General features: G+C 38.4%; 2 non-coding genes across 2 annotated transcripts; both read left to right on the top strand.

Moving 5' to 3' along the window:
* The first annotated feature begins 2,105 nt into the window (after window positions 1-2,105).
* On the top strand, window positions 2,106-2,211 carry LOC138807033 (U6 spliceosomal RNA). Its single transcript, XR_011366031.1, has one exon. It is a non-coding gene; the product is annotated as a U6 spliceosomal RNA (small nuclear RNA).
* Window positions 2,212-11,312: 9,101 nt separating this feature from the next.
* On the top strand, window positions 11,313-11,416 carry LOC138807044 (U6 spliceosomal RNA). Its single transcript, XR_011366033.1, has one exon. It is a non-coding gene; the product is annotated as a U6 spliceosomal RNA (small nuclear RNA).
* The last annotated feature ends 6,660 nt before the right edge of the window (window positions 11,417-18,076 follow it).

Genomic DNA, 18,076 nt, shown 5'->3' on the forward strand with positions numbered 1-18,076 from the left:
AACTGCTCTGAGGATCTTTGCTCTATGATGGTTATCCTTTGTACTCACTTCTGCCACTACTTTGTTTTTCATCCCTGTGAACAGGGATGAAAATCTATCCATAGGATAGCTTTATTTTCATTACATGTATTTACTTACTGATAATAAAAGAAATGGGTTATTTATAAAAGAAAAAATATCTTTTAGGTAAAAGGATAAAGTATCTTATCCATCCCCATGATTCCTATGAGATAAAATTTATAATAATAGTAAAAGTGAAAAGGAATTTTTAGATCTGTTGTTTTGCCATTTAGCATTGCAAAGAATAATATCACATCACTGCTATAACTCTTAAAGAATGCCATTGTAACTGATGGTCCCTATCATGTTCTCCCAAAACCAGTGGATCCTGAAAGATAATAGTACACCAGCAGAAATGCTAAGTAGCAGACATGGAGCATGAACGAGAAAGCAAGTGAATGAGATAGAGTGAAAGATAGAGAGAAATATCATAATACTGAAAGTGCATAACAGATAAATAAGAGCTGTATGAGAATATTCATACAGCTATTTTTAGATTCTACATGTACATTTGAAGGTATTTAATGTACAATAACCCACCAACATAAAATATAAAGTGCTTTTGATAAAAAACTAAAAATTACTCAAGAAATTATAACTGCAAAAACAATTTTCACAGATGCAATCTCTCAGAGATATTTCATGACTTTGAGAATAATAAAGTGGCTGAAGTTAATATAAATTTAGTAGTATGATAATTCACAAAAATATAAAAAGATATTCATATATTTCAATATATAACCCAAAGATAAAACAAATGTTCTTTAGATGATTTTTTAAAACACAGTTTCTCAGGAACTGGGAAAGTGGCTCAATGGTATAGTGCTTGTCTTGCATGCATGAGGCCCTGAGTTTGATTCCTCTGTACCACATATCAGAAAAAGATGGAAGTGGTGCTGTGACAAAAGTGGTAACGCTAGCCTTGAGCTGAGTAGCTGAGGGACAGCACACATGCTCTAGATTTCAAACCTCATGACCAACAAAAACAGAAACAAAACAAAATACAGTCTCTCATTTTTGTAGCCTCAACTCTGTAATACGTCTGCTTCACCCTAGGGCTAAGATTTTAGGTGTGGACATTTATCAACACTCCTGATTCAGATTCTACTTGATAAAATTTTTAATCAATATTTTGTTCTTAAATTTGCTATTTGTAAACTCACATGCACCTATAAAAATGGTTGAGCATCCCAGTAACTTTCTCAAAGTACCTCCAAAAGACAATTTACAAAACTTTGTATTATATTACTACAAGGAAAACAATGCTACAAATAAATAAAAACAACAATTAAATATTCATGATTAATAAAATGAAAAATAAACCAGTTACGTGTTTCCAGTATTTGAAGTGTACTACATATTAGATTTTACTATATTCTCATATTCCTGTACATTTAAAACTGGCTAAGATTATGATGTTCAACAAGAGTTTTATAGGCTATGAGTAGTCTTTAAAGTTACCCACTAAGATGACTATTTATGGCTCATCTCGTCATTTGTATATGGCTTATATCTTCACTTGTTGCTCGCTAACATATAAAGTAAGGAAGCTCTAAATTGTAGTTAACAAATTCTTAACTCTTTACTCTGCTTCTTTAAACAAAGACTTTGCAACTTCTCATTAGTAAAGTTTCTATAAATTCTGAAATATAAATACTTAGTAATATATGTCTGCTACCATAAATCTTAACTACTTCATGGAAAATTTTTATGACCTGCCAAACAGTCCCTATTTTGGCATATTTAAGCAAATTCCCAAAATTAAACCCATTTAAAGCATTAGAACTTTAACAACCTTAACCCTTGCTGCAATGTTCATTATGACAGGTGCCTTGTAGAGAATAATTGAACTCCTCCTTCTACACATCTCTTGAACCACAAATATTTGGAATTACTTTGTTTTTGATATATCAATTTTGAGTTTCTTCTTAAATATGTGCTTATGTAAGAAATAAATATTTCATGACCATTCTTTTGCATTTACTTTTTGTTGAAGTGTCTAATTTAAGAAAATCAATTACACTTTATATATAAAAAAAAGTTCTGTGCTCAATTTGGCAGCACATACCCTAAACCTGGAATGATACAGAGATGATGAGCATAGCTCCTTCGAAGGATGACACACAAATTCCTGAAGCGTTCAATATTTTTACAATGACAGACGCTGGAGGGAATGTGGCCAGAAGTAAACACTACTGAATTCTTGGTGAGAGTGTAAACTTGTCAACCCCTTTGAAAAGCAGAACGGAGGTTCTTCAAAAGATTCCACATAGAGATCCTCTATGACGCAGCAATCCTTCTTTTGGGCATTCACCCAAATGATCAGAAACAAGACCATACTAAAACTACAAGCACAACTATGTTTATTGCAGCATTATTTACCATAGGTAAGATATGGAACCAACCCGATGCCCCTCAGTACATGAATGGATCAAGAAAATGTGTGTGTGTGTGTGTGTGTGTGTGTGTGTGTGTGTGTGTGTGTGTGTGTGTGTAACTGTGACCCCTCTGTACAGTACTTTTACAACTAAAAACATATAAAAATGTTCTGAGATGGAAGAGTTTATTCCCACAATTTTATCCATATAATATTGTTAACAAAGCAGATTTTTAAATACTACGTAGAATGTGATATGTATTACAGAAACCATTACATGTAATGAGCAACCAGAAATAATGTTATCAATTGAATATGCACTGCTTCCAAGGAAGCCAGATGGATAATTTCTCATGCTCTAAATCAAACTGGTGATCTTATGTCTTGATAGTGTAAAAATATCAGGGACAGAATAATGAAGGAATTACAACTGAGGTGAAATCCATATGAAAATATACAAACCTGATAAAACATATAAGTATCTGAGCAGTATATTGTGTTTTAAATCATTTACGCTACATTGTAAAGATAATGAAGACCTATTAGAATGAATTAACTTTTTGATATCCTATCGTAGCTCCTTAGAAGGATGAACTCTTTCCTCATTCTTGTAGAGGCTTCATCAGATGAGAGGAACTGTATTTTTTTGTTTGCTTCCTTCCATTTATTCTTCACTCTGAAATATGAGCTACATGATACTGAAATACACCAAGGAAAATTAAACACACAGGCTTTGGAAATATCAATCAATGTAAAATAAATAAAATACGTATAACCTTGTAAAAGGTCTAAATAAATTAATTTATATAATCTCAAGTGTAAACAGAAAATGATTTAAGCAATGTCACGTAATTGAAAAATGATAATTTTTAGGAGATACTTAATTTTTTCTTTTCTACTACATTGAATTAATTATTGATTTTGTATAGAGAGATTAAAGATGAGATTAACAAGAAACTTGCTTAAAACTGGGCACAAATTCTGAATAGACATGTATTCCAAAATCCATGAAAATCGCCAGTGGGTTTACAAAGTTGTGTTTAATGCTACTTCTATGCTGGCTTAAGCTTTGGGAACAGAAGTCATTAGAGAAATGCAATTCAAAATTACTATGATACTCCTTCATAACTATTACAACTCTTATTTTAAAAAAATCAAAGGAACCAGTTGTGGTGGGACTCAATTTGTCCTAGAAACCCTCTAAGGAGAGAGCAAGATGAGGCATTGGCTTAAGTGAGCTGCTCAATGTCTGCCATCCCCAAAAGAAAAACATTGGAGTGAAGCTCAAGGCCATAATGTCTTTGGGCTTGGGTCCTTCCCTTGACGATAGCATCTGCAAGTTGATCTGCCTGAGATTATACCTGAGGTGTGCCCCCAGGGGAGTGTGAACCCACTCTAATGGGTCCCCCCTTTGAATTAAAACTGCAGAAATCAATGTAACACCTCCAAACCACCAAAGGGAAATGGGCTCAAAAATAGAATTCCTCTTCAGGAAAACTTCATCCAGGGCTTTTTGGAACTGCAAAAATATTGCCCAATGGCTGTCTGTAATTGTAATAACTTCTTGGTGCATCCTGCCTTTTAGTAGGGCAAATAAGGCACACACTATCTTTAGGGACAGGCACCCATGGCAACAGCCAATTGATTTCCCCTAAAAGGCTCTGAAGTTGGGTTAAGGTCAGAGAGGTTGGAATATCCAGCAAAGGCTTAAGGAGACTGTCCTGAGTCAAGGTAAGGTGGAACCAGAGCACCTTAAAAGGAGGTAACTTTTGAATCATATTGAGTGCTATGGTGAAGCCCCCCTTTCTTAATATGGTGTGAACCTGGGCCAGAAGGCCCTCCAGTTGTCCTAGGTCTTGGTGCCCCACGATTATATCATCCGGGTAGGCAAACACAAGGGAGGTATCTGAACCCAACACAGGCCCTAGAAGTGTGGACAAGTATTGTTGGCAAAAGGCCAGGTTATTTGCCATTCCCTCTGGCAGCACCATCCATTCAAACCTCCAATCAGGCAGGGAAAACTTAAGAGAAGGGATGGAGAAAGCAAACTTTTTGCAGTCATCCGGATGCAGGAGGATTGAAAAAAACAATCTTTAATATCAATCACACCGAGGTATATTGTGAAGGTATAGCAGGAGTCCAGGGCATACCTCTTAGGGATGCCTACTAGCTCCATCCTTTCATTTACCTTTCATAGATCTTGGAGCACACACCTAGCCCCAGAGGCCTTTTGAATAACAAATATGGGTGTGTTCCAAGGACTCATAGAAGGGCATATGTACCCAAGGTTTATCTCCACCAGAAGGTGGAGGGCTACAAGTTTAGGTTTTATCAATGGCCACCACTCCACCCAGGTAGGGCTTCCTATCTAAATCAAACTTGGATCCACAATTCTTTTTCCAATGGTATCCCTTAGTGCCCCTGGGTCAGGGTGTAGGGGGAGGTTAGGACCCCTCGGGCCAGTTGGCAGAGGATTGTTGTGAATAGTCCCTCTTAAAGTGCCTCTCCTGCCCACATTTAAAACAAGTCCCTCTCCCCGATGGTCTTGGGGTTCCTTGGCCCTGGGCTGCCAGTGCCTGAGTAATAGCCACAGTCATTGCAGATGTCTGAGCATGTAAAGCTAAAGCTTATGATTGGGACTGGTGCTGTTGCATTCCCACATTCTGTGAGGCCACCAGCCATCTTCTCAGAAAACAATCTCTCAATCCCATGCAGGCCATGTGGTGGTCTGCATTCATCTCTTCCCAGACCAGCAGCTTTACAAACTGATCTTGGAGGTTCCCTGCTGGCAGCTTGTGGTTAATACTCTGTTCAACTCCATCTACAAACTCAACTAGAGGCTCACCAGGTTTTTGTGTAACTCCTGCTATAATTGACTCAGTGGGCCCATCATCCAGTTTGAACCATGTGGCAAGTCCTGCCTGCATCACCTGATCATGGTATGGGCCAGGTATTGCGGCATGTTGGATGCCAGTGGAGTACCATTCCCCATCCCTTTTAACATGGTATAAGTAATAGGTATCACAGATTGAGCCTGCCAGTTATTCTCCACTCGCACTCTGCATTCCTCCTTAAAGAAAGCTCACCATTTAATAAACTGAGAACAAGTGAAAGTGAAGAAGGCTTTGGACACATCCAGCCAGTCCTTGGGGACACATGGGTGATAAGCAATGTCCTGTAATAAAGTCTGGGCCCAAGGAGAGTTTGGACCATCCTCCGGCACTGCCTTGTGGAGCTCTTTAAGATCTTTAGCTTCCCATGGATACCATTCCATGGGCCAGATTTACCAGATACACTTGGGGAAGCAAATCCTGTGGCCCAGGGTCCGGGGTCCTGGGTGGCCCTTCCTTTCCAGGGTAGGCCTCCAATTAGGTTACTTCCCCACCCCTCAACCCCTCCATGGAAGGTTGGTAGGGGTCCGAGTCTTGCAGGTCCTTCTCACAGGTTGCGTAGGACGCTGTACCTCTCCCTCAATCGGGGAAATAGGGTGGGGACCTAGGACCATCCGGGGAACCTGAGTCAGAGGGGGTAACTTTCACCCTCATTTTGATTTCCACTGTGCATGTTTCAGTGCATTCTTGGATGAATTTTACCCATTCCTTTTCCTTCTCACTTCTCAAGTCCTCCTTTATGCCTGCTAGGCCTAATGCTGCCTCTTCCTCTTACTTCTGTGAAATAGCATTACCCATACTAAGGGTTTCACTTACCCTGTGAGACTGCTTAGCCTCTGCCGGTATCTTTTCCTTTCAAGCCCCACATTGGGTGACAGATGTTGGGTCTTTGTCCATCCCACAAAAGACGGATGGGGTCCAAGGAAAGGTAAGTGCGGCTGCTCCCCTGTTCCGTGGCCTCACTTAGCCAGGGAGACAAACAGACACAGCAGTGAGTCAAGTGAAGCAGGAAATTCATTTATTAACTCAGAGCAAGCTCTTTTTTAAAGCAAAAAAGACCAGGTGTGCATGGGAGGGGAGGAAGAGGAACCTTATCATGCACCTAAGCTTCCACGGGATGGTTAGTCATGGAATGCAAAGCAAATTGGGCTCTTCCCACACAACTCCCCCTCAGCACCATCTTTACTGCCCATGTGCTCCACAATCAAAGACCTCGGAGTCAAAGCTGACACTCTAAAAAATTCAAAGGATGAAATAAGTGAAACCCTAGGTCTCCTTGGCACAGGCCAAAATTTTCTTAAAAGAGACACAGAAACACAACAAATTAAAGAAAGGTTGGACAAATGGGATTGCATAGAATTGCAGAGCTTCTGCATGGAAAAGGACATAGCTAGCAAGATCACCAGAAAGCCCACAGATTGGGAGAAGATCTTCACTAAACATACAATGGACAAGGGTCTCATATCTACAATATACCTGGAACTAAGAAAATTAAATGCCCCAACAATAAATCGTCAAAGAAACAACTGCCCAATAAATAAGTGGGCTATAGACTAACAGAGGAACTTTGCTGAAGAAGAAAGAAGGATGGCCAATAGACACATGAAGAAATGCTCAACTTCCCTAACCATAAGAGAAATGCCAAACAACATTGTGATACCACCTCACTCCAATTAGAATGGCTATAATGAAGAACTCTAATAACAACAGATGCTAGAGGGGATGTGGTCAGAAGGGAACCCTACTGCATTGTTGGTGGGAGTGTAAACTTGTTCAGCCACTTTGGATAGTAGTATGGAGGGTCCTCAAAAGACTCCACATAGTGCTCCCCTATGACCCACCAATCCCACTTTTGGGCATTTACCCAAATGATCACAAACAAGAGCACACTAATGGTACCAGCAAAGCTATGTTTATTGCAGCATTGTTTACCATAGCTCTAAGATTTGGAACCAACCCAGATGTCCCACCATAGATGAATGGACCAAGAAAATGTGGTATATATACACAATGGAATTCTATGCCTTCATCAGAAAGAATGGCATTGCCCATTTGTTAAGAAATGGAAAGACTTGGAAAAATTATATTAAGTGAAGTAAGCTGTGCCCAAACAAACATAGGTACCATGGTTTCCTTTATTTGCATAAACTAGTATGCCTGACACAAGCAGAAAAGGTCAGATAAGTTGATGGTAGGCGAAATAAACTCCAAGATAAGGAATCAAATGGTTTTTCTTTCTTGCAATTGTTTCTAGCATACTTATGAGATGATTTCTTTGTTGCTTTGTATGTCCTTCCCCCACGGTAAAACCCCTGCTTTCATTGTATTTGAGGTTGATATAATTTGTGGAGGGCTAAGGCAAAAACAAACTGTTTAAATAGGGATACAGCTGGACCCATTGCAACAATAAGATGCACAAGATGTTACATCAAAAAATCAACTTTACAATTTTGGCTGGGAGGTGGATTAGGAAGGAGGGTGATTTGAAGGGATTCGAAGGGGAAACAAAGGAGCAGGCAACAATGCTTGATAAGAAATATACTCATGAATGTTGAATGAAGACTGTGGAAATGAAGCTGGAGGTTGTCAATTTTTCATATAGATAGCAGTTTAGTGTTCTAGTGAACAGTCTTAGCCTAGAGAATCACACCAAGTGTGCTATCACTGTACAGAGAGTTTGGCCAGAGAGTAAAAATTGAGTCAATGAGACAGACCTGAGCACTTGCTTGCAGCTGTGCCAAGGCGGTGGTGGTGGCGGCCATAGCCACACTACATAAACACAGAGAGTCCGGGACAAAGGCACCAGACCCAGAGAGCTAGTGGATTCTACTCAACACCAGCAAGAACTGACAAGGAGCAAATATCTTCATCCTGCAGATCACAGACTAAAGATGACCACGGAACCAACACTCCAGCGTGAGTAGAACCCTGACATCCTCACTCCTTCTCAGGAAGCAAAGGAGGGAAGTCCACCTCTCCCCACCCCCAGCAGCAGAGATCTCCATTTTTGATACTGACAGAGGCCTGGCTGAGGAGCTACCAACAACTCAGGCCTTGGAAGAAAACTGGAGTCATTTAGCAGGTCACAGGAACCTGACCTGACATTCCAGGCGTAGCTCCACACAAGGGAAAGTCACCAAGCCCAAGCAGAGGATCCTCGGCCCCTACAGGTGTGGCTTTCTTCTGGGTAAACAGAGCCAGAGGCTGCCCCTCCCTACAGCAGCCTAGAAAAACAATTGAAATTCAGTATACATAAACCCTGAGAATGGCTGTAGGCTGGGCTTTGTGAGTATATCAGAAGCTATCCCCTCAGGGAAAAGCTACTGTTTGGTGAAAGGCCTCAACTCTACCCAGAACCTAGCCTCATCACACCATCTCCAAACTAGAAGAAACAGCCATCTCCTTCTTTGCCATCTCCTTCTTTTGTGATAATCAAAGCAGATCTCTCTCCCACTGAACTAGCGAGGAGGAGGATCACAAAATCCTGGGTAAAACAGAGCATTTTTCTGCCTGCTCAAACAAACTGACTTAAGTAACCAATCAAGACAGACCAGACAGTAACCACAAGCAGACCTGAGACTCCACAAAGAGATTCGTTAGGACACAAGGAAGATAAAAGATCTTCCCATGCACGCAGCCCCCCCCCCCAATCAAAGAACTCTTTTTTATACCTTTTTTAATTTTTAATTTTTAAAAGTTTTAAAATTATATTTTAAAAATTGTTTTCTATTAATCTTTTTTGTCCTCGCATAATTTTTATTTTAGGTATGTGTGTGTGTGTGTGTGTGTGTGTGTGTGTGTGTGTGTGTGTGTGTGTGTGTGTGTCTGTGTGTGTCTGTGTGTGTGTGTGTGTCTGTGTGTCTGTGTGTGTCTGTGTGTCTGTGTGTGTCGGTGTGTGTTTTAATCTCTACTGAGTTTTTGGTCATTTTTTTCTTTTTTCTTTTTCTCTTCTTTTTTTTTCTTTTTCATTTTTTTCTTCCCTTTCTTCTTTTTGGGTGACTGAGTTGCTGTTTTGCTCATCCTCAGATACATACCTGTCATTGATTATTAGACTTTATCTCCCCTGTGTACATATTTAACCCAGAAATTTATTACTCAATTCAAAACCTCTTAGGCTTAAATTCTTTAAAAGTAGTATTATCTCCTTCTACCTTTATAATTTTAAGAACTTTTAATCATAATTTTTGTGTTTCACTTTTTGTATTTAAATTTTTGTTTTTCCATTTTCTCTTGTTTTTTTAAGTCTCTCAAATAATTCTGCCCAAGCTATTTCCCTCTCTGAAATTAGGACTTGGTCAAATACACTCTCTTTTTACCTACCACATCCCTCTAATCCTACTTTTCCCCACATTTCTCTCTAAACCTAATAACTTCTCGTTTGCAAAATTCTTCTTTTCTGTTCTTAACCCATTAGTACATAGTTGTTTGATGTTGAATAGATTGTATCTATGGAAGTATGGAGGTTCCTCTAATGACTTCACATTGATCTCCCCCATGACCCAGCAATCCCAATTTTTGGCATTTACCCAAATGGTAACAAACAAGACTATACTAAAGCTACCAACATAACTGTTTATTGCAGCATTCTTTAAGAGAGCTATGATGTGGAACCAATCCAGATGCCCCTCCGCAGATGAATGGATTAAGAAAATGTGGTATATATACACAATGGAATTAATTCTATGCCTCCATCAGAAAGGATGACATTGACCCATTTGTTAAGAACTGGAAATACTTGGGAAAAAGTATATTAAGTGAAGAAAGCCAGGCCCAAAGAAACATAGGTCCCATGGTTTCCCTTATTTGCAATAACTAGTGTATGTCTGAAACAAGCAGAAAAGGTCAGATAAGTTGATTTTACGTGAAATGAACCCCAATATAGATATTCGTATTTTTTTCCTTCTTGCATTTGTTTCAAACATATTCAAAAGATGATTGCTTTTTTGTGTTCTATGTCCCTCCCCCACGGTATAACCCCGGCTTTCATTGTATTTGATATTGATATAGTTTGTGGATGGGAAGGGCAAAAGCAAATAGGGATACCGGTGGGCCCATTGCAGCCATGAGATATACAAGTCGTTATGCAGAAATTCGAACTTTACAACTTTGGGCAGGTCGGGGAGGGGCTGGGGGGTGGTGGAAGATATGAAGGGAAGGGGAAACCAAGGGGGAAGCAATAATGCTTGATAAAAATGTACTCATTACCTTTCCTCTGTAATTGTAACAACTCTGTATGGTATTTTCATGATAAAAAATTTTTAAAAAGGATGTAAAATATTTTGATTTTAAAACATTATATATATATGTATATGTATATATGTATGTATATATGTATATATATGAATATACATATATGTATATATATTCATTACCTTGCCCATGTAATAAAATCCCCTCTGTACGATATTTTCACAATAAATAAATTATCTGAAAAAAATGGTATCAGTCAATAGTGCATATAATTTTATTTTTCATTACAAACATAGAATGTAGTAAAAATTTTCTTAGCAATTACCCTGCACTAGGTTGTGGGCAGATTCTAATGGAAATAATATACTGTGTTTATGTAGAGAATTAGAGCATCCAAAATTTTAATATGCTTGTGGTCCTAAAACCAATACCTTGCTGATATTGTGTGACAAATACAACTTCCTATAAGTACAGAAGTTTTCCTTGTATCTTTTCAATTTATATTTTTATTGTAAAGTCCCTGTGCAGAGGGGTTACAGTTACGTAAGTAAGGTAATTAGTCCATTTCTTATTGAGCATTGTTACCCCCTCCTTTGTCTTTCCCCTACCATTCCGCCCCTTCATACCTCCCCAACATGTCGCTTCACCCCTCCCATAGAGTGTCTTGTATATTTCATTGTTACAATGTGGCAACCTGTGTCCTTTCCTTGTATCTTCAATGAAGAAATGCTGGCTTGATTTATGCTGATTCTACTGTTGTAGACACACCTAAAATCACTCGCCAAGTTCAGGAGTACAAAATGAAATGCATAGCAGAAACATTGGAACATTTCAGAGAAGATTAGCGTGGCTCATGTACAAGGATGACAGACAAATTTCTGAAGCATTCCATACTTTTACAACAGATGCTGGAGGGGATGTGGCCACCAGGAAACCATACTGCATTCTTGGTGGGAGTACAAAACTTGTTCAACCACTTTGGAAAGTAGTATGGAGGTTCCTCAAAAAACTCCACATAGAGCTCCCCTATGACCCAGCAATCCCACTTTGGGACATTTACCCAAATGATCACAAACAAGACCATACTAAAGCTACCAGCACAACTATGTTTATTGCTGCATTCTTTAAGATAGCTAATATATGGAACCAACCCCAATACCTTAGCAGATGAATGGATCAAGAAAATGTGGTATATATACACAATGGAATTCTATGCCTCCATCAGAAAGAATAACGTTGCCCCATTTGTTAGTAACTGGAAAGTCTTGGAAAAACATATTAAGTGAAGTAAGCCACGTCCAAATTAACATTGGTCCCATGGTTTCCCTAATTTTCAATAACTAATATTTGTCTGGGTTAAGAAGAAAAGGTCAAAAGCTATCTGCATATGACGAGATAGGATGATGTTAAGGGACATGAACCCCAAGATAGGGACACAAGTGGTTTTTTCTTTCTTGCTATTGTTTCTAACATACGTATAATGTGCGATGTGATTTTTTTGTTTCTTTATATGTTCCTGTCTCCTGCTATAACTCCTGTTTTCACTGTATTTGAAGTTGGTGCGCCTACATCTTCTATATACGCTCCTCTAATTTGTGGAGGGGAAAGAAAGAAAACAAAATGCTTAAATAGGGGTACAGGTTGACACATTGTAACCATGAGATACACAAGACACTATGTTGAAAAATGAACTTTACAATTTAGGTGGGGTAAGGGAGGAGGGTTGTGTACTTATGCAGCTGGGAGGGAAAGGATGGTAGGGGAAAAATAAAGGAGGAGGTAACATTTTTTTTTACCTTGCTCATTACCTTGCTCACGCAAATGTGACTCCTCTGTACATTATTTAGCTAATAACTAATATTATGAGGCAGACTGAAATGAGACTCCAGAGAAAGAGTCAGAAAGACTGATCAGAGAGACTAAAATTGGTCACACAAAGATTGGAAAATAGAATTCCTTGTAGAACATACAAATCATTGAAACCCTGCACATGTAAGGACAAGAGAGCAAAGTCCAGAAATGCACATTTTCTTAGAGGTCAGCTATTGAATTATCAATGGAAATATTTGTATTCTTAAATATTTGACCACATGTGAGAGAAGGCTGAAGAGAAATAAAATGCCATCACTCTGTTTGGACGTCCAATATCACACTAGGAAGTAATCAATCACTGATTTGTAATAAAAAGAGAAAACAATTATTCCAAATGGGGGTTTCATTTCTTTTCCTGTAACAGTTCTTGATTTAGATGCTAGCAATTACCATACAATTGATCCAGTACCACAGCTGAAATGATATTGACCGCAGTATTCCCACATGAAGGAAAAGAGAAAATTAACAGATATCTGAAAAAATGACTTGAGGATGAAATGTTCTAATAGTGATATCTGAGGTTTTGACACAGGTGAAGAAGTGGATTTTCTTTTCTAAAAAATCTCCATTTTTAGCCTGGTGACAGTGGCTTACATCTGTAATCCTAGCTACTCAGGAAGCTGAGATCTGAGGACTGCTATTCAAAGCCAGCCTGGGCAGGAAAGTCTGTGAGACTCTTATGTCCAGTTAACCACCAGAAAACCAGAAGTGGCATTGTGGCTCAAGAAGTAGAGCACTCACCTTGAGTTGAAGAGCTCAGGGACAGTGTCCAAGCCCAGACTTCAAACCCCTCGACCAACAACAACGAAAAATCTCCCTTTTCTTGGATTGCCTACATCTTTTCCTATCATTCAACAAAGAAGCCATTTTATCACCCACTAAATTTAAGTCCTAACCTAACTACTGCTAATAGAATGATTTGGTATCTTTTTTTTTTTTTTTCTGTCCATCATGCGACTTGAACTCTGGGCTTGGGCTCTGTCGTTGTCAACTACAAGACAAGGCGAGTGTTCTCCTGCTTGAGCCACAGTGCCACGTCCGGTTTTCTAGCAGTTTATTTGAGATGAGAGGCTCACAGACATTCCTGCCAACGCTGGCTTTGAACAGTGATTCTCAGATCTTAGTCCCCTGAGTAGCTATGATTACTGGCCTGAGTCACTAGCACCCGGCATGTTTTGGTATCTTATGGCAAATGGTTCATATTTGGGGGAAAAAAACAACTATGGTAACATTTTTTCCAGTCCTTAAACTCTGGGCCTGGGCCCTGAACATGGTTATGCTGGTAGCTTTCATGTGAGCTTGTTGGATTACTGCCCATGAGGGGAATTACTGAGTCTTAAAAGAGATCTCTGTTTAGTCTTTTCAGGAAACTCAGTACTGCATTCCACAGTGGTTGAACAAGTTTAATTTCCCACCAACAGTGTAATAGAGTTCCCAATTGGCTACATCCATGCCAGCATTTACTATTGTTAGTTTCTTGATAAACGTCATTCTATCTGGGACGAGGAATAATCTGTCTTGTTTACTTGTAGATTTGTGGGCACCTTCTAGCTACTATGAATGAATCCATGAAACCTATATTGCTCGGAGTCTGCATTCCTTTCTCTTTTCTCTTAGTATCATTTTCCCCAACCTTTCATTTTCCTTAAGACTAGTGAAAAGTCATCTTTTCAGATGAGTGAATAGAATTCCATTATGTGTGTGTGTGTGTGTGTGTGTGTGTGTGTGTGTGTGTGTGTGTAAGATGAATATAGGCCCATGAGTTCATTTCTAAGTCTTCTGTTTCATCTGTAATTTAGTAGTTCCATACTAAAGTTGAATTGTTTTCTCTACTGAATTGAAGAATATTGTTGGGATTTTGATGAGTATTGCATTTTCAATTTTTGTGGTTCAGTATTGCAGTTTTTGCCATGTTAATTTTTTTCAGGCTTCATGATCATATGTATATTATGTTCAGAAAACACACATTGCAATTTTGAACAAACAGAAGGAAAAGTGTCTGGCAGTAGTTCCAGAAAATTTACCCTCTTAGGCTGCAGGAAGCCTGTCTCCCCCTAGGCCTTTTACTATTATTATTACTACTAATTATTATTATTATTATCTTTAAGTAGTTGTTCAAAGCAGTTTATGAATACAACACATCTTGATTAATGTCACTGCTTTTTAAACTAGAAATATTCTTTTTTATTTAGTTACAAGAGTTTTCAGATTCAATTCTTTTTAAGAATCTTAACAACTAGGTTATGAATAGCCTTTTATAATTACCAAGTCTATTTTTGTCCTTGGCCTAGGCAAGTTCGACATAAGTCATCCAGCCCCCACCTCATCATTAGAGAATGAATGATATTTCCAAATGCCTGAGAAGTATAGCATGCTTTTATTTTCTTACTTTTTAAAATAGGACTTGAACCAAGGACCAGGGCATTCTCCCTTTGCTTCTTCACTCAAGACTATAATTCTAACACTGGAGTTACACCTCCACTTATGCTTTCTGGTGGTTAACCAGAAATAAGTTTCCTGAACTTTCCTGCCCCAGCTGGCTTCAAACTATGAGCCTCAGATCTCAGGCTTCTGAATAGCTAAGATTATAGGCATGAACAACTGATGCTCAGCCTTTGTTTTTGTTTTTTTATTGTGATTAAGTGATTACATAATTTCCCAAATTTCAAACTATTGTGGGATCGTGATGCTCAGTTAAACTCACAAACACATTCTATCTTTCCTGGAGCAAATTGTCTATCATGGTCTATAACATTTATGAGTTCTATGAGCTTTGCAATACAGTTATTTCTTCCACATTGGGTGGTATGTACATTTCTTTTGTTTTGCATAGCATCAGCTGTTCCCTCTTTCTCATTTGTTCCCTCCCTCCCATTGCTGCCATTAAGTTGCTTAGTTCATTTTGGTCAATGTCCTGTGCAGCTAATTGGTCCCGTTGTTGTATGTTTTTCCCTGATTCACTCTAGTTCTGTGTTGTCTTCCTGGATCCCCTTCAGTGTACATATATATACCATACATGTGATCAGCAGCATGGAGTTATTTACTTGTGATTCAACCAGATGAGTGGAAGCTCTCTGTTTCTTAAGTCCTGTTAATTTTGTCATATCACTTACCATTTTGGATTTAACATCCACTTATCAGGGAGACCATGTACCATTTGTCTCTTTGATCTTGGCTTACTTCGCTCAACATGATTTCTTCTAACTCCATCCATTTCCATGCAAATGCCATTATTATTTTGTCCTTTCTAATGTCTGCATAATATTCCATTGTGTATAGATACCACAATTTTTGGATCCATTCATCTATGATGGGACATCTGGGTTTTTTCCATATCCTGGCTATTGTGAACAATGCTGCAATAAACATGGAGGTGCATGTGTCCTTGTATACTGGTTCCTGTTGTTCAGGATAGATGCCTAGAAGTGGTATGACTGGGTCCTATAGGAGGTCAATAATTAGCTTTTTGAGGAACCTCCAGACTGCTTTCCAAAGAGGTTGTATAAGTGTACATTCCCACCAGCAGTGTAATAGGGTTCCTCTTTCTCTGTATCTCCTCCAGCATTTGTCGTTGGCTGACTTGTGGGCCATTCTGCCTGGGGTAAGGTAGTATCTCAGGGTTGTCTTTATTTGCATTTCCTTCACAACCAGGGATGCTGAACATTTCCTCATGTGTTTCTTTGTCATTTTTATCTCCTCATCTGAGAAGTCTCTTTAGTTCCCTTGCCCATTTAGTAATTTTTTTGTTAGTCTTGGGAGAGATCAGTTTCTTGAATTCCCTGTATATACTGGATATTAACCCATTGTCTGTTATATTGCTGGTAAATATTTTATCTCAATTAGTTGGTTGTCTTTCTAGCACGGTTGTGATAGCTTTAGCTGTTCAGAAGCTTTTTATTTTAAGGTAGTCCCATTTGAAGAGTCTCTCTCCAATTTGTTGTGACCCTGGGACTCTGTGCAGGAAGTTCCTTCCTGTGCCTATAAGTTCAAGTGTCCCTTTTACTCTGTCCTGCAGTAGTTTCACAGATTCAGGTTTGATGTTAAGGTCTTTAATACATTTTGAGTTGATGTTGGTGCATGGTGATAGGCTGGGGCCCACTTTTAGTCTTCTGCATGTGGCCGCCCATTTTTCCCAGCACAAGTGGTTGAAGAGGCTGTGTTTCTTCCATTGTATGTCTTTTGTTCCTTTGTCAAATATCAGCTGACTGTAGGCATGTGTATTTATTTCTGGATATTCTATTCTATTCTACTTGTCTTCAGGTTTTTGTGCCAGTAACATGCAGTCTTTGTTATTATAATTCTATAGTTATGTTTGAAGTTCGGCATGCATATCTCTCCCATGTTGTCTTTATTTCCTAGAACTGTTTTGGATATTCTAGTTCTTTTGTTATTCCATATGAAATTTGGGACTGTTTTCTGTATTTCACAGATGTACATCTTTGGTATTTTAATAGGAATTGCATTGAATTTGTATATAAATTTTTGCAGTATTGCCATTTTCACTATATTAAGTCTGTCTATCCAAGAGCATAGGAAGTTTTTCCATTTCCTAGTGTCTTCTGTAATTTTTTCTATAACTTTTCATACTTTTCATTAAATAGTTCTTTTACATCTTTGGTTAGGTTAATTCCTAAATATTTAATTTTTCGGGAGGTTATTGTGAATGGGGTTGCTTCCTTTATTTCCTTTTCTGCTTGTACATTGTAAGTGGACAGGAAGGCAACTGATTTTGTGGGTTGATTTTGTATCCTGCTTCTTTGCCGAAGTGATATATGATTTCTAAGAGTTTGGGGATGGAGTTTTGGGATATTGAAGGTATAGTATCATGTCATCTGCAAAAAGGGATAGTTTAACTTCTTCTTTCCCTATGCGGATCCCGTTAATGTCTTTTTCTTGCCTTGTTGCCCTGGCTAAAGATTCCAGAACTATGTTGAAGAGGAGTGGAGACAGTGGGAATCCTTGACTTTTTCTGGATTTTAAGAGAATTGGTTGTAGCTTTTCCCCATTAAATATAATATTGGCTATTGGTCTGTCATAAATGGATTTTATTATTTAAAGAAATGTTCCTTCTATTCCTATTTTCTCTGGAACTTTTAGCATGAATGAATGTTGAATTTTATCAAAAGGCCTTTTCTGAATCTGTGGAGATAATCATGTGATTCTTGACCTTGGCTCTGTTGATGTGTTGGGTACATGTTGTGATTTTTCCCATGGCATCCTTAATTCTGTTAATATGGGTTTCTTGTCTTCTTTTTTTAATTAAACTTGCCAATGGTCCATCAATTTTATTTATTTTTTTCAAAGAACCAGCTTATTTGGTTAATTTTGGCTATTAGTCTCTGATTCTCTAATTCATTAATCTCTGCTCTTAGTTTGGTTATCTGGCTCCATGTACTAACTTTAGGTTTTATTTTTTCATGTTTTCTAGCTGTTTTAATTGCAACATGAGATTATTTACTTGGTCTGTCTCTATTTTCTTGATGTGGGCACTGAGGGCAATAAATTTGCCCCTCAGGATTGCTTTTGCTGTGTCCCAAAAGTTTCTTTTAGAGGTGTTTTCATTTTCATTGAGTTGTAGGAATTTTTTAATTTCTTCTTTAATCTCTTCAATTACCCAGGCATTGTTTAGAAGTGTATTGTTCAATTTCCATGTTTTTGAGTAATTTCTGCAATATACTTTGTTATT

The sequence above is a fragment of the Dipodomys merriami genome, unplaced genomic scaffold (genome assembly GCF_024711535.1).
Source record: "Dipodomys merriami isolate MVZ:Mamm:240054 unplaced genomic scaffold, mDipMer1.0.p SCAF_1002, whole genome shotgun sequence".
In the NCBI taxonomy this organism is placed as follows: Eukaryota; Metazoa; Chordata; class Mammalia; order Rodentia; family Heteromyidae; genus Dipodomys; species Dipodomys merriami.